This window comes from Bos grunniens, chromosome 15, assembly GCF_055505025.1.
Source record: "Bos grunniens cultivar Pamir isolate PY7600 chromosome 15, Bosgru_T2T1.0, whole genome shotgun sequence".
NCBI lineage: Eukaryota > Metazoa > Chordata > Mammalia > Artiodactyla > Bovidae > Bos > Bos grunniens.
In genome coordinates this window covers 55445517-55470814 of record NC_141179.1, presented here as the reverse complement: position 1 = coordinate 55470814, position 25298 = coordinate 55445517, and the positions used below count along the sequence as shown (strand labels likewise).

The following is a 25298-nucleotide window of genomic DNA, read 5'->3' as shown; positions in this document are numbered from 1 at the left end:
AGGGCTGCAGCTTGTGGCTGCCTCTGTGCTGTCACTCAAGGCAGAGGAAGAGAAACCTGATAACTAGAGCTGCCCTTGTCCTGCCCATTGAGTGACAGGGCCACAGAGGACAGAGACACAGACATAATTCTCTCCAAGCACCTCTTCCAGTTCTCAGGTGGGCAGATCAAGGAGAGGGTTCCTTGCAGAAGAGTCATAACAGGAGAGCAAATCACTGATGCCAGAGTCTGGTCTCCTCTGCCAGAAGCTAGCTATGACCCAGGGCCTGGCATGGGGTGGAGATGCAAGTCAGTGAAGGCTCTGGAGATGACTTCAACAGACATCTCCAGGAAGCCTTCTGGGATCGCAGCACCTCCCTCCATCCTCCCTAATGCCAGCCCTGCCCTTTGAGGCAGCCCCTTCTCTGGGGAGGCGCTCAGTAGAACTCCAAGTGTTGGTCTCTGGGGACGTTGTACTTGAGCTTGTGGGCTTCGAAGAGGTTTTCCAGCTCCTTCATGTAGTGCTGGTGCAGCCTGTCCACCTCCTCCTGAGAGGGATGAGGTGTCTTCTGCACCTCGATAGGCTTCCCCACTGCAAGACACAGATGTGATTGGTGGCCCAGAGCAGGAACCCCTGAAGGCACAGGGACCCTCGGGGTTCCCACTAGTATGGTCATCTGAGCAAGTATGCACTCTTTCCCCCTCCCTTTCAATTCTATTTTGGGTCATAGATTCAAAAATGTTAAGGCAACTCCAAGATTCTGATATGTTAACAATACCACCAGCTGGCATTTGTATGTCATATCTCCTATATCATCCTACCAATCCTATGGTGATAGAACCTGCTATTATTCCTTTCAGGCAATGAGGCTCAGGGAGGTTAAGTAACTTGTTCAAGGTCACATAGCCAGGAGCAATCAGTGCCAGGTTGTATGTAGCTCTGGGGATGTGCTCTTAGCCTCAGGAACAGGTGGGTCTGGGAGTCTCAGATGCCATGTCGGAAGTGCCTGTATGGCTGGGAGGAGGTGGCCCACATCGTCCTTCTTCCCCCCTCCCTCCATGCTGGCCTGCAGTGCCCTGTTCCAGAGAGGACATGGGAGGTCCTATCAACCTCCTCCCTCTGGCTCTACTTGGCTCAGAAAGCAGCTGTCATGTCTTATTCTCTTGGGAATGGTCTGGAAGCAGCAACACTATAAACGTTCATGAGATTATTACCACACAACACAAAGAAAGTTTGGTAGAGGGGTTGCCTGTACTCAAGAAATGGCTGGGTAAGTGCAGAAGAACACACCTTTGCCATTGGAACCTAGTTGGAGTTCAGGAAGAAAGCAAATGAGATGATCAAATAGCTGAAAAGATGGTGTTAAGTCCATGCCCATTTTTTACAGAAAAATTCCTCAGACGCTCTTTCATAGCTTGCTAATTGCTACTTTACACATAATTCTAACAGACTTGGAATGCCCTTCCCTAGTATTCACCTTCTCCAATAAGCCTTATAAGACCCTGTGGTCAGAATTAAACTCTCCTTCTCTGGTGCAATAAGAAGTCAAACACCCTGATCAAACCTCTACTTTATTACAAAGGCCAGGGTGATCTTTTGGAAGTGATTTATCTTCTCTATGTCTCAAGTTGCAATCAATAAAATGGAGATGAGTGTCCCACTTCAAAAGTTGTGTGAAAACTGAGCTGCTGCATGTGAGGAGCCAGTGCAGTGCCTTACACACTGCAGGGGCTCAGTGATCAGTAGTGGCTACTGGTCTTCATGCCCCTGTTACTCTGCTCATTCTAGACTGCCTTCATCAGGGTTACTTGCCTGTGTGTCTGTTTAACACTCTAGAAAGTGTGCTCCACAAAGTCAAGTGTGTACTGGTCTATGTCCATATTCCCTTGCAGCATAAGCCCACCTTTTGCTCTGTAGCCCTTTCCCCGCTCTCAGCCCGGGTCTAGGCTCACCCACAGTGGTGATGGGCCGGCGGTAGGGCATAAGACCAAAGCTGCCATAGACGAGCAGGATGGAGCCTCTCGTGACCCTCTGAAGTCCGTCCTGGAACCAGCGCAACCAGGTGCCGGGAGAGTTCTCAACCTGGTCATAGATGTCATTCTCCCCAAAGGAGAAGATCGGCACCAGATCTGCCCTAGAGGGAGACAGGAGAGAGGGCGCGTGGAGGGGCAAGAAGGCACAAGCTGGTCACTAGCTTCCTGAAGGGACCCAGTGAGCAGGAACTGGAGGAGAGGACAGAGCCCTGGGACAAAAGTAGGAGGCCTCGGGTGTGTCCCAGATCTGCCACGGCCTTGCTTTTTTGTGACTGTAAGCGGGACCCGGCTTGTCTCAGGGCCACTGTCTGACAGTTGTAACATGCTAGTGAATCCAGAATGCTGCAGATATAAAACAATTCCAAACTTTCTGGAAAAACTTCTTCCAGCCCAGCTAGTTTTGTATTCTTCATAGATGTTTAAAGATAGGAGAATAGTTCTAAGCTATGTCCCAAGCTCCATTGTCCCAGATTCCCTAGGTCTCAGATATAATGCAAACTTTCAGCAATATGACCTTTGAGACTTAATCCCTTCACAAGATATTCCTTCTAGAACATTCTCTGGGTATTTGTGCATGAGACAGTACATGGATCACCAACACAGAATCTTCACTGTCAGTGGATTGAGACTCTCCCTGCCAAAATAGGATGTGTATTCATCTGTGCTGTCTTCCCAACAAAACACAATCCTTGCCAATCTCCAGTTGAACCCAGAGCCCTCTTCCCAATACCCATGCATCAGGGCAAGCCTGATGAAGCCCTTGCGGTTCCGCAGCACCAGCTTGTAGCCTCCAGGCCTGGCATCCAGTGCCTCCTGGACGCCCCCAACAACGATGGCCAGCAGGTTGCCACCTCCTTTCCTGCTCAGAATGTGAGAAACACTCTCCTTGTCTGCAGCAACCATCCCTGAAGGGAAGAAAAAGATGAAGTATGGTTTTAAGGGGGCCAGGATGGTGGGTGAGGATGTTGCCTGGGCTCCACTCTAGTTCCCAGCTGGGAGTTCTCTGAGGACTGAGACCGAGTCTTTCAGGTCTTGCCAAGCCCTATCAAGCAGATCGCTGAGCAGCGCTGTGGGGAGTGCTTCCTTGAGTCTAGCTTCCTTCTCCACTACACACTCACTTGCAAGAAGTACAGAACAGTTGGCAGCCCTCCTTAAAATCCCTCCCCCATGCCAGCAGACCTCATCTACCTGGGCTACCCAGGTTGGGAAGACTCACCGCTTATTATGATATAATCCCTGAAGACAGGGGCCCAGAAACACAAGTTCAGCACCATCAGATGTGAGCGGATCCCAGGGAACAGTGAGCAAAAACCAGTGCCATCCGTGCAAAAGTTGGTAAAAGCTCCAACAGTTGCAATCCCATGAGGGTGGTAGCCAGCAAGGTAGTTCCGGGAAGGGTGCAGGTCGGCAGTCTTGACCAGCTGCAGGGACAGCAGCCTGGTGAGTCGGGGCTGCACCTTGTGACCACCCTGGGCTCCCTGCTGACTTTCTGTGCTGACCTCTTCTGTGTCTCCCCCGTGCCCAGTGCTATCACACCCCCATGTGAGTGTCCTGAGATTAGAGATGCCTATCTGAGGATCCTTGTCCCTGCTGCAGGCCTGGAGCAGAGGAGATGCTCTGGGAGACCATGAAATGAAGAGGGACAGAATGGACCCATGAATGGATAAGGCCATGCCGCCCATCTGGGAAGGAAGACCCTTGCCCAAGGCAGAGGAAGAACTCCTGGCAGGATGACAGGGACACAAGCCTCTGTCCTATGTGAAGGGAGACCTAATCCCAGGCAGAGCCCTCCCAAAATGAAGGAGCCATCACAGGAGGAGCATCTCTCCAAGGACTATGGCAGCTAGAGGCCTGTCCCAGGTTGGGGCTGACCCCTGAGCCCCTGTGACTCAGTGTAATAGACCCCAGGGTGCAGGGAAGTGGGTGCCAGGATAAGGGGCATGAAGTCCTGGTGATGCCCACAGGTGTGGGTGGAAAGGGGTCAAGGAGGTGTCCTGCCAAGTCTGCAGCACTCCCTGACACCAGGTCACAGCCTGCCCACAGCACTGCACCCCTGTCAGGTGTTGGTCTGTGTAGACACTGCTGCTCCGGGATAATGAAATCTTCACAGAGAAACCCAGCTCCGGGACTGATCTTCAGTATGAGGTGAAGGCAGCTTGTCCTGGGGAAACACTGCCTGATTCTCCACCATCACCTCTTTAGGAAGCCCGTAGGGTGCATTTAGAAAGCTCCAGTGCTCAGAAGTCTCCTAATTTCACTAAAAACTGTACCATTAGGCCCTAGCTAATAGAATCACAGCACAAAGGCTTGTGATGTCAAGTAGACCCAGCAGAGTTGTTAGGACAAGGAATGTTGCTTGCCTGCCTTCAAGCCAGCAGCCACTGTAGCTGCCACTGACAATGGGCCTTGAAAGGAATTCAGGATGGAGGAAAACAGGATACTAGTCACAGAGAGTGAGGATGCACATCACAGGAATAATTGCAGTGAGCCCAGACTTGCCCATCTTCCCTTACTAGAAACAGACAAAAATTACTAACTTGAGACATCTGCTTTTTGTGACTGGCAAGTAATCTTTTGAAGTTTGGCTACATAGATTTTGGGGTTTTTTTGTGTTTTTTGTTTTTGTTTTTTTTTCCAGCAAAATCTGTAAGTTCTGACTCCTCTCTTACCTTTTAGAACAGCTCCCCAGAGATTACTGAGAGGCTATCTCCTTACTCGGAGAAGGTGATGGCACCCAACTCCAGTACTCTTGCCTGGAAAATCCCATGGACGGAGGAGCCCGGTAGGCGGCAGTCCATGGAGTCGCGAAGAGTCTTACTACAGTCCTCAGTAAGGTCCCAGAACAAAACCCCTCACAACTTTTGAGTTGTGCATTTGTTTTCAGTAGACAACAGAGACTCCCTGGCCCCTCCGCTTCCTGACCTCCTAAGATCCCTGCAGGGCCTGCTCTGTAAAGCTGTGTGGAGGACTTGAAAGTTCTCTTGGGAGGTGACAAGAGTCCAGACTCTGTGCTCCACAGCGACCCCTGCAGGCCTCAGTCCAGGACAGGGAGGTCAAAGTGCATGTCATCTCTCCCTCTGCTGGCCACTTGGTGGTACTGCCCGCCCTCTGCAGGTGATGCCACAGGACTGCAAGCGGCCTACAATCCTGAACACTGTGCAGGTGGAATTTCTGCAATTTCAGTTTCAGACATTGTCAACAGTGCCCTATTTGAAAAATCCTCTGGGGGAGATACCTGGCTAGAGGAGGGACAGAACAGACGTAGATAAGACAGCACAGAACAGCTCAGCACCATTTTTCTGCCAGATGTGCAAATGATAGCAGCTCCAGGTGTGAAAGGAGAGCCACATGCTGTCCTCAGAAGGTCCCAGGACGACCTGATGTCTTATGGACTCCACACAACCCAGTTATGTATGTGACAGCATCTCCAGTTTACAGTGGAGAAATCGAGGCTCAGAGAGCACGTGTAACTCACCCCAGGTCACACAGCTGGCATGTCGCAGACCTGGTGGTGGAACCTATGATGTCCACCCTCAGAGGAGACACCATATACAGTCTTCTCTCCTGTGTCCAGAGAGGGCCGCCTGTCCCTGCCTGGCACCTCTCTGGGTCCTCACTGCCTTCCTCTTCCTATCCCCAGTAGATAATCAACCATCACAGCTGCTTACATCCAAGGGTTTAGTCTGTCTGGGATTCAGGAATGGGGCAAAAGGTCAGTTCACTCAAATTCAGGGTCCTCCATTACTAACATCTGATTTGGGGGTACAGAGTCCCGTGTCTAAAATGGACATGAAGTACCCTGAGTAACAGACTAAGGGACATGAAATACAAGGGATCAATTTTGTGTGGAAACTAGGATTCAGAATGGGGCAAAGCTCTGTCCCAGGACACAGCACACTGGAGTGCGGGCAGGATCCATCCTGAGTTCTCTCTGCTCTGCTTCTATCCTCAGAGCTAAACACACACTTTAAAATCAGAAAATGAACTTGCTGTGTGTCCTTGATCACACCTTCCTCCTTCTCTGGGTGTGAGTTTCATCATCTGATAAAGTGTGGGCTAGATGCTCTTTTGATGCCTTGTATTTATCATTGAGTCCTTCACCCCAAAACTTACACTCTACGGACTTTACACCTGTGTGTTAAGATACATATGTGTGCCTCACCAATTGCCCCACAGAGCCCTTCAAATCTCATTCATACATCAATCCTCATATTGGCTCCACATCTCCACACACAAGAAAACATAGCCAGACAGAAACTGACTCTTCTCAGGCCACATGGTGGTAGAAGCCTCTCTCCTGCCTCCAAGCCCAGTATTCTGCTCACTGAACACAGGGGCACACTTCCCCATGGACACATGGGGACGATGGTCCTGACCACTCCCTGCTGCTGCTAAGTCGCTTCAGTCGTGTCCAACTCTGTGCGACCCCATAGACGGCAGCCCACCAGGCTCCCCTGTCCCTGGGATTCTCCAGGCAAGAACACTGGAGTGGGTTGCCATTTCCTTCTCTGAACCACTCCCTAGCCAGCCCCATACTTACCAAGATGGGGAAATAGTCCTTCATGTACTTCCATACAGACCAGCGCCTTAGTACGTCAATGTGCCTGCTCCCCTGCCAAGGCTTCGCTCGATCCAAGTACCACCAGACTGCATACAAGATACTGATGATCCAGAATCTTGTGAACAGGAGGCCTATGAAGACCACGTAGCTGAGAATGGCTGGTAAGGGAAGCAGAAGCTGTAGTGGTCAGCAGTGTGAAGGAACACGCTCTCCCCATTTGCCCAGCACTCTTCTGTCCAGTCCTCACCCCGGGAGGAAGGAATCAGCTTCCCAAGCCTTCAAGGAAGAGGGAATACAAGCAACACAATTAGTGTCACCCTGAGCCTGGATTTGAGACCAGGTAAGACTAAGTCCAAACTCACTTTTTCCCACAGCACCAGACACTTTTCTCATTGGGTCTTCCCCCTCCACCTCCCTCTCTGTCTATATTCACCGATAGACGCCTAGTGGAAATGTGACAGGAAGAACTCTTTCTAGTGTCCATTCTATGAGACCCCAGAGACAACAGAGATTATTTCTACCCAGTCTCCACTTCCTGTTTACCCCCAGCACACCTTTCCATAATCTTGTAGTCTGTAGATAGATCCTCCCTTTAGCTAAAGTCCTCCCATGATCCCATGATTTATCACAACTTTGAGGCTCAGCTCAAACAGCTCAGCCTGATTTCAAGCTCCCCACTGGTGGCCTGTCTTGCTCTCTCTTGCTCCAGCCCCACTGCACCCCATGTTCCGGCCACACTAAGCTGTTCAGTGTTGATACAACTCCCGGTGCTCTTTAGCTTTTGCTCAGCTCTTTTCTCCACTGCTATACGCTATCCTACTGAAGGAGGGAGAGAAGAAGAGGGCAACCCATGCCTGCCCTGTCCATCAGGAGTGCAACAGGGCTAGGAGTAGCGCAGTGAGGAATTCATCCCAGACTCAGGATTTTCTGAGTTCCTTTCACAGGCTAATCCCAACTTTAACTCAGGGTCAGGTGGTCTGTGCGGCTGTCTTTAATCTGATGCCAATGGACCTCATTCTTAGAAAATATTAACACCATGCTCTCAAACTCTTTAAGAAGGTCAACCTCCACTTGTACTCCAAATGAAAGTAGGGTAGGCTGGGCCTGTCATTCATGGCCGACTTCCAGGAGGCAAGATTTTGATCCAGTCTGAATAGTAGTAAAATGCCTAAGCTAAGTAGGTTGGGGCTCACAGAGGCTCACTTTATTCAGAGCACCTACAGTGTGTCAGATGCTGGTGATACACCTGTGAACAACACACAGATATTCTTGCCGTCGTGCTTGGGAGTTCAGTGTTGTGTCTGGGGCAGTTTGTAATGTTTATTCAATTTTTTATGGTAGTAAAATATAGATTAAACATAACACTTATCATCAAAACAATTTTTTGTATTTTAGTATTTTTTTATAAAACTTTTATTAGAGTATAGTTAATTCACAATGTTGTGTTCATTTTAGGTGTACAAGAAAGTAAATGAGTTATACATATACATATATCCACACTTTAAAAAAATTCTCTTCCCATATAAACAATGCTCTATGTGCTCTATAGAGGTTCTTATTAGTTATCCATTTTATAGATTAGTTCAGTTCAGTTCAGTTCACTTCAGCTGCTCAGTCATGTCCAACTCTTTGCGACCCCATGGACCACAGCACGCCAGGCCTCCCTGTCCATCACCAACTCCTGGAGTTCACCAAAACTCATGTCCCTTGAGTCGGTGATGCCATCCAACCATCTCATCCTCTGTCGTACCCTTCTCCTCCTGCCCTCAATCTTTCCCAGCATCAGGGTTTTCTCAAATGAGTCAGCTCTTGGCATGAGGTAGCCAAAGTATTGGAGTTTCAGCTTCAACATCCGTCCTTCCAATGAACACTTAGGACTGATCTCCTTTAGGATGGACTGGTTGGATCTCCTTGCAGTCCAAGGGACTCTCAAGAGTCTTCTACAACATCAAGTTCAAAAGCATCAATTCTTCGGTGCTCAGCTTTTTTTATAGTCAAACTCTCACATTCATACGTGACTACTGGAAAAACCATAGCCTTGACTAGACAGACCTTTGCTGGCTAAGTAATGTCTCTGCTTTTGAATATGCTGTCTAGCATATTAAATAACTTTCCTTCCAAGGAGTAAGCGTCTTTTAATTTCATGGCTGCAATCACCACCTACAGTGACTTTGGAGCCCAAAAAAATAAAGTCTGACACTGTTTCCACTGTTTCCCCATCTATTTCCCATGAAGTGATCAGACCGGATGCCATGATCTTTGTTTTCTGAATGTTGAGCTTTAAGCCAACTTTTTCACTCTCCACTTTCACTTTAATCAAGAGGCTTTTGAGTTCCTCTTCACCTTCTGCCATAAGGGTGGTGTCATCTGCATGTCTGAGGTTATTGATATTTCTCCCAGCAATCTGGATTCCAGCTTGTGCTTCTTCCAGCCCAGCATTTCTCATGATGTACTCTGCATAGAAGTTAAATAAGCAGGGTGACAATATACAGCCTTGACGTACTCCTTTTCCTATTTGGAACCAGTCTGTTGTGCCATGTCCAGTTCTAACTGTTGCTTCCTGACCTGCATACAAATTTCTCAAGAGGCAGGTCAGGTGGTCTGGTATTCCCATCTCTTTCAGAATTTTCCACAGTTTATTGTGATCCACACAGTCAAAGGCTTTGGCATAGTCAATAAAGCAGAAATAGATGTTTTTCTGGAACTCTCTTGCTTTTTCCATGATCCAGTGGATATTGGCAATTTGATCTCTGGTTCTTCTGCCTTTTCTAAAACCAGCTTGAACATCTGGAAGTTCATGGTTCATGTATTGCTGAAGCCTGGTTTGGAGAATTTTGAGCATTATTTTACTAGTGTGTGAGATGAGTGCAATTGTGTGGTACTTTGAGTATTCTTTGGCATTGCCTTTCTTTGGGATTGGAATGAAAACTGACCTTTTCCAGTCCTGTGGCCATTCCTGAGTTTTCCAAATTTGCTGGCGTATTGAGTGCAGCACTGTCACAGCATCATCTTTCAGGATTTGGAATAGCTCCACTGGAATTCCATCACCTCACTAGCTTTGTTCGTAGTGATGCTTTCTAAGGACCACTTGACTTCACATTCCAGCGTGCCCCAAATTCCATTCACCCAGATTCTCTGGGTCTCAGATGTAATGCAAGCTTTCAGCAATATGACCTTTGAGACTTAATCCCTTTAGTCACAAAATCTTCTTTCTAGAATTTTCTCTGGGTATTTGGGCCTGAGACAGTGCATCTATCATCAACATACAATCTTCATTGTCAATGGATTGAGATTCTCCCTGCCAAAATAGGATCTGCATTTGTCTCTGCAGTCTTCCCTCCAAACTACAATCCTTGCCAATCTCCAGTTGAACCCAGAGCCCTCTCCCCAATACCCATGCATCAGGGCGAGCCTGATGAAGCCCTTGCGGTTCTGCAGCACCAGCTTGTAGGCTCCAGGCGTGGCATTCAGTGACTCCTAGACGCCTCCAACAACAATGGACAGCAGGTTGCTGCCTCCTTTCCTGCTCAGGATGTGAGCAGTGCTCTCCTTGTCTGATGAGACCAGCCCTGGGGAGAGAGGAAGGTGGTCACCTGCAGAGTGAAGGCGGCAAGCACGGTTCAGGACTATGTTGCCTGGGCTCTACCCGACTCTCCTGCCAACAGGGAACTCCCTTTTCCCAATTCTCCCACCAAGCACATCACTAAGCACAGACCTGTGGGAAATGCTTCTTTGGGTCTCATCTCCTTGTCTACTACACATTCACTTGAAAGAAGTACAGAACAGTTGGCCACCTTCCTTAAAACCCTTCCTCATGGGACGGGAGATGAGACCCGGGACCTGCCCAGCTCTGCAGCCTCGGCCGGTGGCCGCTGCCCGGCACTGGGCTCTCGGCGCTGCAAGGCGGAGAGACCCGGGTCTGGAGCCGCCTGCGCAGCCCTGGTCGCGGCCTGCGGTCCCTGCTGCGCGACCGGGGGCGGGGCCGGCTGCAGGGAAGGCCCAGGTGTCGGGGGGAAGCCTGCCGGCTGGGCCGACCGACACAGGCTGGGGCTCGGGCAGCAGCGACGGGGGCCAGCCCCCCGCGTGACCGGCTGCAGTCACGCTGTGCTTAATCACACTCAGTCTTTGCTCCAGGCTGGCCGTGCTCACCATTCTCCCAGCCGGTGACCCCGGGGGATTTCTTTTATAGTGGCTTTTTCTCTGAAATGCCAAAGCCACCCGATTATTCAGAACTGAGTGACTCTTTAATGCTTGCCGTGGGAACAGGAAGATTTTCGGGACCACTGCACAGAGCATGGAGAATGATGAATTTCCGTCAGTGGATGGGATGGATCGGAGTGGGATTGTATCTATTAGCAAGTGCAGCAGCATTTTACTACGTTTTTGAAATCAATGAGACTTACAACAGGCTGGCCTTGGAACACATTCAACAGCACCCAGAGGAGCCCCTTGAAGGAACCACGTGGACACACTCCTTGAAAACTCGGTTGCTCTCCCTGCCTTTTTGGTTCTGGACAGTTGTTTTTCTGATACCTTACTTACAGATGTTTTTATTCCTTTACTCTTGTACAAGCCCAAAACTGTGGGCTACTGTATTATTCCCATATGCTTGGCAGTTATATGCAATCGCCACCAAGCATTTGTCAAGGGGTCTAATCAGATCAGCAGACTACAACTGATTGACACATAAAATCCGTCATCATTTTTTCCTTACAAGTACAAAACTGCCAGTATGATATGGAGCCTGATCACAAGACCGCAGTTGCTTCACAGATCTCAGGAAGTTGTGGTGGGGTAGAAGCTTTTTAAAGAATGTGGCTAGGGGGCTAACTTTATCTGAATAATGAGTTTTTAGGTAAAGACTGAGAATCAGTACTCCAAAATCATGTGGATGACTTCAGATTTTGGAAGTAAAATTTTATCTGTTATTTGCATTCCTTAGAAACTTGAATAAGTACCTGGACTCATATTTTTATTTTACTGTGCAACATAGTGATAATTCAGAAAATTTTCCTTTGGGGAAAAATGAATATGAACATTTCCATTGTGTTTAATGTAAAAAGGTCCAAACATGGTCATAAAATTTAAATTTTATACAATTACTTGGCTTGCTTTAAAATTCTTCAAACTAAAACACCAGTTCATCCCATTGTAGCTAAGGCACTATGCTCGTTTGCTATCAGCTTGTGAGAAATTGGTATGAAATTATTGAGGCGATGGGTGTCTTGAGAAGCAAAATGTGATCTTCCTTTTGGGAATGCTACGGGTGCTGTTCCTTAGCTAGAATTATTAATGCAATAAAAAAAAAAAAACTACCTGGGAAAAGACTAAATGGTTGAAAGCTGAGCAATCTAACACATAGAAAATGGAAACAAGGTGTTCAATGAAAGTAGTCCAATCCCTGTCAGATGTGTGCTATCTAAACGATGCTCTCAAGTCACCATCCCTCTGATTTTCTTTTCTGCCTAAAGTCTAGTCTTCAGGCAATAGGTTAACTGCATGGAGATGTGATCCCTGTACCGCCTCTTGCATTTGTACTCACTACCTCATGTCTGGTAACAACACAAATAACTGAAAAATGGAAACCTAGATTTCAGGAATTTTTTTTTTCTGGTTGAGATCAAGATATATTTTTATAGTTATGTCATCAATACCAGAGAAATGTTTTACACTGATTTCTAATAAGAATTGTAACATTTTTTGGTGCTTCTCTTGGGCTCTATTCTAAGAGCTTTAACATGAATCAACTCATGTAGTCCTCCAACAGCCCTATGAGATAACAGTTATTATTATCCAGATTTTACAGATAAGGACAGTGAGCAGAAGTTCTGTAACTTGCTGAAGGTCACATAGCCAAGAAGCAAAGCCAGAGCCTAACCCGGCATCTGATGCCTTTATTCCTAATCCCTGAGCTGTAGGGCTTCTCACAGATGACAGATGTTTCAGCACTGGGTACTGTCTGCCTAACCATGCTAATAAATGGAAAAGAACTGAAGAAAGGTTTTTCTCTTTGTATGAGCTACTGAAAATCAAAGTCTTCAAGCAGCTTTAAGTCAGGTTTGACCAGAATGGAAGGCTGGGCATTCCATAGGAAGCTTTTACTTGAAAGATAAAGCAGGTGTCCTTGGCACAATCAGATTCTTCTCCAGTAGTCTCATTTCTGTCCTTTACTACTTCCAAAGGTCTAGTTACTGAAATGTTTTTTTGCTATAAGACACTGATACACTGAGTCTTCAAATTAAATAACAGTTTGAAATACATGTTTTTGCAAGGGACAGGTAACCAAATCACTTGCATCTTTTGAGTACTTACTAAAAGTATGCATGGCTGCAGGCAGATTCCTGAGATATACAGATTCATACTGCATGAGAGTTCTATGATGCAAGTATGTGTTGGGACTAGTACCACCACCTTACAGAGGAGGAAAATGAGGAAGCCTGAGGCACACAGAATTAATAACTTGCTGTTGGTCACACCGCTAGTGGAAGAGCCAGGATTTGAACCCAGGATATCTGGCTCAGATCTCCAGCTATATCATTCTACTGTACTGCTTATCAAAAAAAGGACATAATTTAAGAAGAGTCATTGCACAGTTTCTTGTTTTATTTATTTGATTTGTCCTGAGGCAGTGCTAGTTTGGAAATCGTTTAAGAACATTATTTCCATCACTTTTTGTTTTACAAATGATGTAATGAAAGGTTTGTGAGTTTGCTATTTGTCTTGTAAAGTAGTAATTCCGTATTTTATTGAGGGAGACTTTCTTAGACTTAAAATTCTAGTAAACTCTCCCACATACTGCAACTAGAGAGTAGCCCGTTTGCTGCAACTAGAAAAAAGTCCATGCAGCAGCTGAAGACCCTGCACAGCCAAAAATAAAGAAATAAAGTCATTAAAAAAAACACCACCACTACAGTTTTAAAGGGAAAAATGTGATTCCCTTAGAATTTGATTCTACTTCAAACAAAGCTTTCATAATTAAAAAGCTTTTCTTTGGGGAAGTGGAATCATCAGATAAAGTGCTCTGAAGTGACAGCACCCAGAGAATAATCAAACCTGCACGTTTGTTTACCATGAGTTGTGTTAAAGTCTTTGTTAAAATTATCTACTGTTGATTTCCTTCTTGATGGATTTAATGTTCTCAATCTCTCTAAAACACTGGCAGAAAAGGTTACCACAATACCACATGTCTCGTTTTTGCATCAAATAAGTGCCATACTTTATAAGTTCTCCAATATGTTTATAATGTTCTACATAATTCTAGACCATGGTGGGGAATCATCATGCATTGATATTTTTGTTTTGATCTAAGGCAGTGAGTGGGTCTTGAACTCTGTCTGAATATTATAATCACTCAAGGAAATAAAAAAACTGCAAAACTCATATAAACAATGCCAGGGTCCCTTCCCAGCTATCAATCCCTGGGAGAGGGGCCAAGGCAATCATGTTTTGAGAGCTCTTCAAGCAAGTCTGTTAGGGTTGAGAGTCACTGGGCTGGAGTGTAGTTATTTTTTTCTTTCTTTTGGGCCAGGGGTTTTTATGCACCATGAAGCCTCAACTGTTAGTCACTGAGAGCTCTCTCTGGAACAGCGTTAATAAACATTTCATGGTAGGCTCACGCCAAAAAAACAAAACAAAAACAAAAACAAAAAAAACCCATCCTCATGCCTTCAGCCCTCATCATCCTAGGATAGAAAGAGTGGCAGGGGCATGTCACCCCCTGACATGCTGTAATCCCTGTAGACAGGGGCCCAGAAACCCCAGTGCAGCAGCATCAGATGCGAGCAGATGCCTGGGAAAGCTGAGCAGAAGCCCGTGCCCTCCGTGCACAGGTTGGTAAAAGTTCCAGTGGCAAGGACCCCATGAGAGTGGAAGCCAGCAAGGTAGTTCCAGGAGGGATCCAGGTCGGCGGTCTAGACCAGCTGAAGAACAGCAACCTGGTGAATCAGGGCCGCACCTTGTTCCACTGCTGGTCCACCTGCTGATTTTCTGTACGGACCTCTTCTGTGTCCCCTGAGCCCGAGTGCTATAAACCCCCATGTGAGTGTCCTGAGATTAGATACAGCCTATCTGGGGAGCCTAGTCCCCATTGCAGGCCGGGAGCAAAGGAGATGCTCTGGGAGACCGTAGAACAGAGGGAGAGAACAGACCCATGAATGGATGAAGCTGATACAGCCCACCAGGGAAGGAAGGCCCCCTGCCCAAGGCAGAGGTGAGACGCCTGGGAGGGTGACAGGGACCCAAGCCCCTGTCCTACATGAAACCCTGTCCCAGGCAGAGCCCATCCAGAATGAAGGAGCCACTTCAGGAGGGAGTGAGCATCTCTCCAAGGACTGTGACAGCTGGAGTTCTGTCCTGGGTGGAGGGCTGGACCCTTGAGTCACTATGACTCAGTGTAAGAGACCCCAGGGTGCTGAAGGTAGGGCTGGGAGGAGGGGCATGAAGTCTCTAGTGGTGCCCGCAGGTGTGGGTGGAGAAGGGCCAGGGAGCTGTCATGCCAAGTCTGTAGGACTTCCTGATACCAGGTCACAGCCTGCCCACAGCACTTCACACCTGCTCAGGCCTTGGTCTGTGTAGACACTGCTGCTCCGGGATAATGATATCTTACACAGAAACCCAGCTCCTGGACTGATCTTCAGCATGAGGGGGAAGCAGTTGTACTTGGGGATATCCTGATTTTCCACCATTAGCTCTTAGGAAGCCCATAGGGTGCATTTGGAAAACTCCAGTGCTCAGAAGTAAGTCTCCTACTTTTGCTAGAAACTCTACCACTAGGCAGTGGCTCATAGAGTCACAGTGCAAATGCTTTTAATGTGGAGTAAACCCAGCAGAGTTGTTAGGAAAAGGAATGTTGCTTGCCTGCCTTCAAGCCAGCAGCCACTGTAGCTGCTGCTGACAATGGGCCTTGAACTCAAGAAGGTTACAATGAGCCCAGTTTTTTATCTCCCCATATGTAGAAAAACATGAAAATCATTAATTGGAGACATCTGCTTTTTGCCTGGCAATAATCTTTGGATGTCTGACTACATGTTTTTGTTTTTTTCCCCCCTCAAAAACCCTAAGTCCTGACTCCTCCCATTTTACCTTATAGAACACCTTCTCAGAGATTCCTGAGAGGCTATCTCCCGCCTACAGTACTCAGCAATGTGTCAGAACAAAACCCCTGACAGCTTTTAGGTTGTGCACTTGTTTTCAGTAGACAGCAGAGACTCCCTGGCCCCCTATTCACTGCCATCCTAAGAACCCTGCAAGGCCTGTAAGGGCTCTGTAAAGGTTTGTGGATGTCTTGGAAGTTCTCCTGGGAGGTGACAAGAGTCCAGAATCTGCGCGCCACAGTGCCCCCTGCAGGCCTCAGTCCAGGACTGCTGCTGCTGCTGCGTCACTTAAGTCATGTCCGACTCTGTGCGACCCCATAGACGGCAGCCCAGCAGGCTCCCCCATCCCTGGGATTCCACAGGCAAGAACACTGGAGTGGGACAGTCCAGGACAGGGGAGTAAAGTGCATGTCATCATTCTCTCTGCTGGCCACACAGGGGGACTGCCCACCCTCTGCAGGTGTTGATGCCACAGGACTGCAGTGAAAGTGAGAACAAAATCGCTCAGTCCTATGGACGCTTTGCAACCTCATGGACCATACAGAACATGGAATCGTCCAGGTCAGAACACTGTAGCGGGTAGTGGTTCCCTTCTCCAGGGGATCTTCCCAACCCAGGGATCAAACCCAGGTCTCCCACATCGCAGGCAGATTCTTTACCAGTCGAGTCCCCAAGGAAACCCACAATTCTGAACTCTGTGCATGTGAAATTTCTGCAAATAAAGCTCGGTTTCCCACAATTTCAACAGTGCCTTATTTGAGAAATCCTCTCAGAAGCACAGACAGGCTCAGAATGATTTTTCTGCCAGATGTGCAATCGACAGCCCCTCCAGGTGTGAAAGGAGAGCCAGATGCTGTCCTTAGAAGTCCCCAGAATGACCTGATCTCTCGTGGAATCCACACAATGCAATGATGTATGTGGCAGCATTTCCAGTTTACACATGAAGAAACAGCACGTGTAACTCACCCAAGGTCCTACAGCTGCTATATTGCAGACCCTGTATCAGAACCTATGATGTCCACTCCTAGAGGTGTCACTGTATACATTCTTCTCTCCTGTGTCCAGAGAGGGCCACCTGTCCCTGCCTGGCACCTCTTTGTGTCCTAACTGCCTTCCTCTTCCTGTCCCCACTAGAAAACTTACCATCACAGATGCTTACATCAAAGGATTTAGTCTGTCTGGGATTCAGTAATGGACAAAGGTCAGTTCATTCAAATTCAAGGGCCGGCATCCCTAAGGACTTATCCTTGGGTCCAGGGTCAAGTGTACAAAATGCACATAAGGTACCATGAGTCAGTGATCAGAGATTAAGAGATAGGTAGAAGAGGAGGAATCGGACTGTTTAGCAGATCCCTGGGGAAACTGAGATTCAGAATGAGCAAAGTTCTGTCTAAGGACACACAGCATATCAAAGTTGGGGCAGGATACATCCTGAGAGCTCTCTGTTCTGATTCTAACCTCAGAGCTAATGCACACACTTTAAAATCAATAGAAGACCCTGCTCTATGTCCTTGATCACACTTTCTTTCCTTTTAGGGTACCAGTATCTTCATCTGATGAAGTGTCAGCTAGATGCTTTCAGAAAATTTTGTTTTCGTTGCAGATTCCTTCACCCCACTGTAAAATCTGTAAATCCCTTACAGATTTCCATCTGGAAGATACATAACTTTGCTGCACTTCATGGCCTACTGGGTTCCTCAAATCCTGATTTTTTCATCAAGTCTTCATAGTGGCCTCACCTCACTGAAGTTGGAGAACTGTAGCCAGACAGATGCTGACTCTTCCACTGGCCACAGAGTGGTGGAAACCTGCCTCCTGCCTCCCCGGCCAATATTTTGCTCACTGCACACAGGGTCACACTTCTCCATGGACTCATGGGGACGATGGTCCTGACCACTCCCTAGCCAGCCCCATACTCACTGAGATGGGGAAATAGTCCTTCGCGCACTACCATACAGCCCAGCATTTTATGAAAGCACTCTGCCTGCCCCCCTGCCGTGGTGTGTCTCAATCCAGGTACCACCAGATCACATACAGGATACTGATCCTCCAGAATCTTGTGAACAGGAGGCCAGTGAAGACTATGTAGCAGATAATGTCTGGGAAGGGAAGCAGAAACCTTCAGTGGTAAGAGGTATGAAGGAACGAGCTATCCTCATCTACCCAGCATTAGCAGCACTGTTCAGTCCAGCCCTCACCCCTGAAGGATGATATCAGCTTCCCAAGGCTTCAAGAAGGAGCAAATGCAGTCAACACCACCAGTGTCACATTGAGAGCCTGGATTTGAAACCAGTTGGCCTAATTTCAAACTCGCATTTTCCCACAGCACCAGATTGCTTACTCACTTGCGTCTTCCCCATCCACCTCCCTCTCTGTCTGTATTCACCAGGTGCTCAATAAATGCCTGACGGAGGTGTAACAGGATGAACTCTTTCTGGTATCCATTCTTTAGAACCCCAGAGAAAAGGCGTTCTTTCTACCCAGCCCACTTCCTGTCTACTTTCACCTCAACATAGATAAATCCCACCACATTCCCCCTTTAGTTAAAGTCCCCCATGACTTCGCATAACTTTGAGGCTCAGCTCAAGCAGCTCAGCCTGAGCTCAAGCTCCCCACTGGTGGCCCAAACCCTCTCTTGTTCCAGTCTCACTCATCACATGCACCTCATGTTCCAGCTACACTAAGCTGCTCAGTTGATACAACTCCCAGGTTCTTTAGTTTTGCTGAGCTCTTTCCCTTGCTGCCAGGCCCTGTCCTGCTGAAGGAAGGAGGGAGGAAGAGGACAACTCATGCCTGGCCTGTTCGTCAGGACTGCAGCAGAGCTAGAGACAGCCCCAGTGAGCAATTCCTCCCAGACTTATAATTCTGAGTCCCTTTCACAGACTAATCCCTGCTTTGACTCTGGGTCAGGTGGTCTGTGGGTCTCTTTAATCTCATACCAATGGAGCCTCACTGCTAGAGAATACTGTGTTCTCTCCATTCCATTCCCTCCATTCAACACCCTATTCTTATGCTCTTAAAGTTCATCCTCCACCTGTAGTCTATTTGAAAGTAGGGTAAACCGGGCCTGTCATTCATAGCCTACTTCCTGGAGAAGGGGACTTTCGACCCAGTCTGAATAGTGCATGTATGGGTGTTAAGTTGCTTCAGTTGTGTCTGACTCTTTGCAACCCTTTGGGCTATAGCCAGCCAGGCTCTTCTGTCCATGGGATTCTCCAGGCAAGAATACTGGAATGAGTTGCCCTGCCCTCCTCCAGGGGATCTTCCCAACCCAGGGATTGAACCCACATCTCCTATGGCTCCTGCATTACAGGCAGATTCTTTTGATGTTTAACTACATATTTTTGTTTTTTCCCCCCTCAAAAACCTGTAAGTCCTGACTCCTCCCATTTACCTTCTAGAACACTTCCTCAGAGATTCCTGAGAGGCTATCTCCTGCCTACAGTACTCAGTACTCAGTAGCTGAGCTACTGGGGAACCCCCATCTGAATAGTAAAATGCATAAGCCAAAGTAGATTAGGGTTCACAAAGGCTGTTTCTACAGAGCACACACAACATGCCAGGTGCTGGTGATACAGCCGTGAACAACAGACGGGAAGCCCTGCCCTCGTGGTGTTGAATTCAGTGTTGTGATTGGAGCACTTTGTTTTGTCATTTCAATTTTTATGGTGGTAAAATATCTTCAACAAAATACTTGTTATTGAAATGACTGGTATTTTATTATTGTTTTAAAGTTTTATTAGATTATAAATCATTTACAATGTTGTATTAGTGTTACGTGTATAGAGAGGTAAATCTGTTATACACATACATATATCCACTCTGGTTTTTTTTTTCTTTTTTAATTCTTTTCCTATATAGACCATTACAGAGCACTGAGTAGAGAGCCCTGTGCTATACAGCAGGTTCTTATTGTCATCTATTGTATATACAATTGTGTTATTTGCCAGTCTAAATCTCTCAATTTATCCTTCTCCCTGAGCCCCTGGTGAACTTCCCTGCTGGTTCAGACGGTAAAGCATCTGCCTACAGTGCGGGAGACCTGGGTTCGATCCCTGGGTCAGGAAGATCCTCTGGAGAAGGAAATGGCAACCCACTTCAGTACTCTTGCCTGGAAAATCCCATGGACAGAGGAGCATAGTAGGCTACACTCCATGGGGTCGCAAAGAGTCAGACACGACTGAGCGACTTCACTTCACTTTAACCCCTGGTAACTATAAGTTTTTTCCTCTACTTCTGTTTTGTAAATAAGTACATTAGTATACCTTTTTTCGATTGTGCATATAAGTGATATCATGTGATATTTGTCTTTCTTTGACTATCTTCACTCAGTTTGACAATCTCCAGGTCCATATATGTTACTGAAATGGCATTAATTTGTTTCTTTTTTATGACTGAGTAATATTCCATTATCACAATACCACATCTTCTATATCCATTACTCTAATGGATAGGTAGGTGGCTTCGATGTCCTAGCTATTGTAAATGTGCTGTTATGAACATTGGGGTGCTTGTATCTTTTCAAATTATGGGCTCATGAGAGAGGTCTTATGGAGAACAGTATGGAGATTCCATGTAAGACTAAACTAGAGCAAGCGTAGGACCCAGCAATCCCACTCCTGGGCATATACTCAAAATGATTGTTGAGAGACAATTTGGCAGCATTAAATTAATTCACACTACTTTGTAACTATACCAGCCTGTATCTCAGAACTCTTTTCATCTTCCTAGACTGAACTTCTGTACCCATGAAACAGAAACTCCCATCCAGGTTGAAAGAATAAAACCAAGTTGTTAATAGCAGTTACCTGTAGGGTAGGATTTGGTGGAAGTCTTTCACTTTCAGAACACACATTTTGTTTGGATGTGTTAAAATAGCATGTATTTGTTTTTCAGTTAGAAATAAAGAATTTAAAAATACTGGCATTTCCACTTGATCAGATAGAACTACCCATATTTAAACATCTCCCTCACTCTGGGCTCACCCTTTAACTCCTGTCAACGGGCTAAATCCTAACTCGGGTGTATTTTTCAGTCCCTGAAGAAAGGAAACCCCTTCTTGACCCTCATAACACCAAGAAGAGAAAAAACGTAATATTCCACTTTACTGAAACCCAGAGAAGATATCCAGATTGGATAAACTCATATAGAAAACTCATAGGATGAGTGGTGGCTTCAATTCTACTATCATGTCCAAGTCATGCTCCCAACATTCATTCATTCAACAAACATTTATCACCATCAACTCTTCTAGGAGATGGAGATGCAGATGAGAACAAGACCAGCTATTTGAAAGAAGCTTACCTTCTGCATGGGTTTGTGAATTATAGAGAAGAGGAAAGAAACAGATTAAACAAGTAACCCACTGGAAAGTGTTTCTTTCTGGGATCTGAGTCTTCAGTGACAGGCCAGTCTTCCGTGACCTTCCGGCCACTTCTTCATCCCTCCCTAATCACCTTCTCTGTGCCCAGCATGAACCAGCTGCTCACTACATTTGCAGTGTTTACTGGCCCCCTGGAAACACTTACTTTCATGCCAGCCTGTGCATTCTGCCCTGTAGACTCATCTCCTAATATCACTGGAGAAGAGCCCCTTCTCTCCACCCACTGCCAGTCTCACTTGACCAGAAGTAAGTAATCCTTTTTGAATTGTAAATATTTCAGACATATGGGCTCAAGAGGCAACTTGGAGTATATTGTATAGGCACAACATTATTTAAAATGCAAGCATTTAAAATGTAAAAACCATTCTTTGCTCACGGGCTGTACAAGTACAGAAACAAGCAGGGGGCTGGTTTTGGACTCACGTCCATCGACATGTTGACCCCCTTTGTAGATTGTGATCTTGTAATCGAGCAGGACCTATACAGCCCTCCTGGAAGATCCCTCATGTCCTCTGTCTACCTCTTATTTGTCGAAAATTAATTTTCTAAGCCTTCTCCAAATTTTGAAAATAAAATTATTGAGAGAAATCATAAACACAGAAAGAAAGGAAAACAGTCAAGCAAGAAAAAGAAGTAAGAGTTTAACAATTCCACAAATTCAAACACTTTTAGTTTGTTCCTGAGAGCTGAAAATAATATTGAGAGTCATCTTTGAGAGGTTTTGTAGATACTGAACTCCCAGTAGGTGGAGGAAGTTGCTTACCAACCCATAGACCTCAGACAAGGGGAAACCAGAAGGTTGATGACGGTGGCTCCAAGTTACCTCACCACCAAGTAATCAGACGATTGTCTAGGAGTTGGTCATGTATCCAGCATCTCTACCTCACCCAGTCTCTAGACACCAATCCCTGGTAATCAAAGGGGTTTCAGGCATTTTGAGCCTTAGTTCCCTGAACTCCTTCCTTTGCCCCTGCAATAAAGCCTGCAGTTTTGTTTAACCACAACCCAGGGTCAGTAGAGGGATTTTACTGTGTTCCCACATGCACCAGTTCAGTTCAGTTCAGTCGCTCAGTCGTGTCCAACTCTTCGCGACCCCATGAATCGCAGCACGCCAGGCCTCCCTGTCCATCACCAACTCCCAGAATTCACTCAGACTCACGTCCATCGAGTCGGTGATGCCATCCAGCCATCTCATCCTCTGTCGTCCCCTTCTCCTCCTGCCCCCAATCCCTCACAGCATCAGAGTCTTTTCCAATGAGTCAACTCTTCGCATGAGCTGGCCAAAGTACTGGAGTTTCAGCTTTAGCATCATTCCTTCCAAAGAAATCCCAGGGCTGATCTCCTTCAGAATGGACTGGTTGCATCTCCTTGCAGTCCAAGGGACTCTCAGGAGTCTTCTCCAACACCACAGTTCAAAAGCATCAATTCTTCGGTGCTCAGCCTTCTTCACAGTCCAACTCTCACATCCATACATGACCACAGGAAAAACCATAGTCTTGACTAGACGAACCTTTGTTGGCAAAGTAATGTCTCTGCTTTTGAATATGCTATCTAGGTTGGTCATAACTTTCCTTCCAAGGAGTAAGCGTCTTTTAATTTCATGGCTGCAGTCACCATCTGCAGTGATTTTAGAGCCCCCAAAAATAAAGTCTGACACTGTTTCCACTGTTTCCCCATCTATTTGCCATGAAGTGATGGGACCGGATGCCATGATCTTCATTTTCTGAATGTTGAGCTTTAAGCCAACTTTTTCACTCTCCACTTTCACTTTCATCAAGAGGCTTTTGAGTTCCTCTTCACTTTCTGCCATGAGGGTGGTGTCATCTGCATATCTGAAGTTATTTCTCCCAGAAATCTTGATTCCAGCTTGTGCGTCTTCCAGCCCAGTGTTTCTCATGATGTACTCTGGATAAAAGTTAAATAAGCAGGGTGACAATATACAGCCTTGACGTATTCCTTTTCCTATTTGGAACCAGTCTGTTGTTCCATGTCCAGTTCCAACTGTTGCTTCCTGACCTGCATACAAATTTCTCAAGAGGCAGGTCAGGTGGTCTGGTATTCCCATCTCTTTCAGAATTTTCCATAGTTTATTGTGATCCACACAGTCAAAGGCTTTGGCATAGTCAATAAAGCAGAAATAGATGTTTTTCTGGAACTCTCTTGCTTTTTCTATGATCCAGTGGATGTTGGCAATTTGATCTCTGGTTCCTCTGCCTTTTCCAAATCCAGCTTGAACACCAGGAATTTCACAGTTCATGTATTGCTGAAGCCTGGTTTGGAGAATTTTGAGCATTACTTTACTAGCACGTGAGATGAGTGCAATTGTGCGGTAGTTTTAAGCATTCTTTGGCATTGCCTTTCTTTGGGATTGGAATGAAACTTGACCTTTGCCAGCCCTGTGGCCACTGCTGAGTTTTCCAAATTTGCTGGCATATTGAGTGCAGCACTTTCACAGCATCATCTTTCAGGATTTGAAATAGCACAACTGGAATTTCATCACCTCCACTAGCTTTGTTCGTAGTGATGCCTTCTAAGGCCCACTTGACTTCACATTCCAGGATGTCTGGCTCTAGGTCAGCGATTACACCATCGTGCTTATCTTGGTCATGAAGATCCTTTTTGTACAGTTCTTCTGTGTATTCTTGCCACCTCTTCTTAATATCTTCTGCTTCTGTTAGGTCCATACCATTTCTGTCCTTTATCGGGCCCATCTTTGCGTGAAATGTTCCCTTGGTATCTCTAATTTTCTTGACGAGATCTCTAGTCTTTCTCATTCTGTTGTTTTCCTCTATTTCTTTGCATTGATTGCTGAGGAAGGCTTTCTTATCTCTTCTTGCTATTCTTTGGAACTCTGCATTCAGATGCTTATATCGTTCCTTTTCTCTTTTGCTTTTCACTTCTTTTCTTTTCACAGCTATTTGTAAGGCCTCCCCAGACAGCCATTTTGCTTTTTTGCATTTCTTTTCCATGGGGATGGTCTTGATCCTTGTCTCCTGTACAATGTCATGAACCTCATTCCATAGTTCATCAGGCACTCTATCTATCAGATCTAGTCCCTTAAATCTATTTCTCCCTTCCACTGTATAATCATAAGGGATTTGATTTAGGTCATACCTGAATGGTCTAGTGATTTTCCCTACTTTCTTCAATTTAAGTCTGAATTTGGGAATAAGGAGTTCATGATCTGAGCCACAGTCAGCTCCTGATCTTGTTTTTATTGATAGTATAGAGCTTCTCCATCTTTGGCTGCAAAGAATATAATCAATCTGATTTTGGTGTTGACCATATGGTGATGTCCGTGTATAGAGTCTTCTCTTGTGTGGTTGGAAGAGGGTGTTTGCTATGACCAGTGCATTTTCTTGGCAAAATTCTATTAGTCTTTGCCCTGCTTCATTCTGTATTCCAAGACCAAATTTGCCCATTACTCCAGGTGTTTCTTGACTTCCTACTTTTGCATTCCAGTCCCCTATCATGAAAAGGACATCTTTTTTGGGTGTTAGTTCTAAAAGGTCTTATAGGTCTTCATATAACCATTCAACTTTAGCTTCTTCAGCGTTACTGGTTGGGGCATAGACTTGGATTACTGTGATATTGAATGGTTTGCCTTGGAAACGAACAGAGATCATTCTGTCGTTTTTGAGATTGCATCCAAGTACTGTATACCCAAACCTAATTTGCTAACAGCTGCTCCCTGTCATCTGTCTCCCCCAACACCCCAACACAGAAGATCCCTAAATTACAGCTTGTCTCCCATAGATTGGACTTTGTCACTCCTCTGTGCCTGAAGCCCTCCTGGGGATCTCCTTTTCCTTGAGATAAGGGACAAGGTACAAGCTACTGTTCCTGGCATCAGAGGGTCCGGATGCCTTTCCTCAGCTGCCCTTCTTTGAGTTCCAGGCCCAAGGTTTCTTGACTCTCTGTCCTCCTCTAGACACTCCCAGGTCCCAGGCTGGGCTGAGTGGTAATGGACAGTCAGACATCTCCTGTTGGCAAAGTTCCCCCAAGGCCATGTGTGCAAGATGTCCCTCATCCCAGCTGATCCCCAGGCACTGAGCTCAGCATCCACCTTAGGACCTGTTTCTTTCCCCCATCAATGAACCATGTGCACCCAAAGTGGCAGGTGCCCATGGCCTCCCAAATCCATCTCAGCTTTCCTTACTCAGGGCCAAGTAAGAGAAGATCAACTGCAGGACCGTGAAGGTCTACAGCCTGCATTCCAGTGGCACAGACAAAGGTGCAAACTCCACCAT

At 46.3% G+C, this 25298-nt stretch overlaps 2 pseudogenes across 1 annotated transcript; one reads left to right on the top strand and one right to left on the bottom strand.

Annotated features, from left to right (window-relative positions):
* Positions 1 to 415: 415 nt before the first annotated feature.
* Positions 416 to 25298, bottom strand: LOC147358289 (2-acylglycerol O-acyltransferase 2-like; annotated as a pseudogene).
* LOC147358290 (lysosomal enzyme trafficking factor pseudogene) lies at positions 10589 to 11665 on the top strand (annotated as a pseudogene). The gene has a single exon (XR_015142498.1). The product of XR_015142498.1 is annotated as a lysosomal enzyme trafficking factor pseudogene (transcript).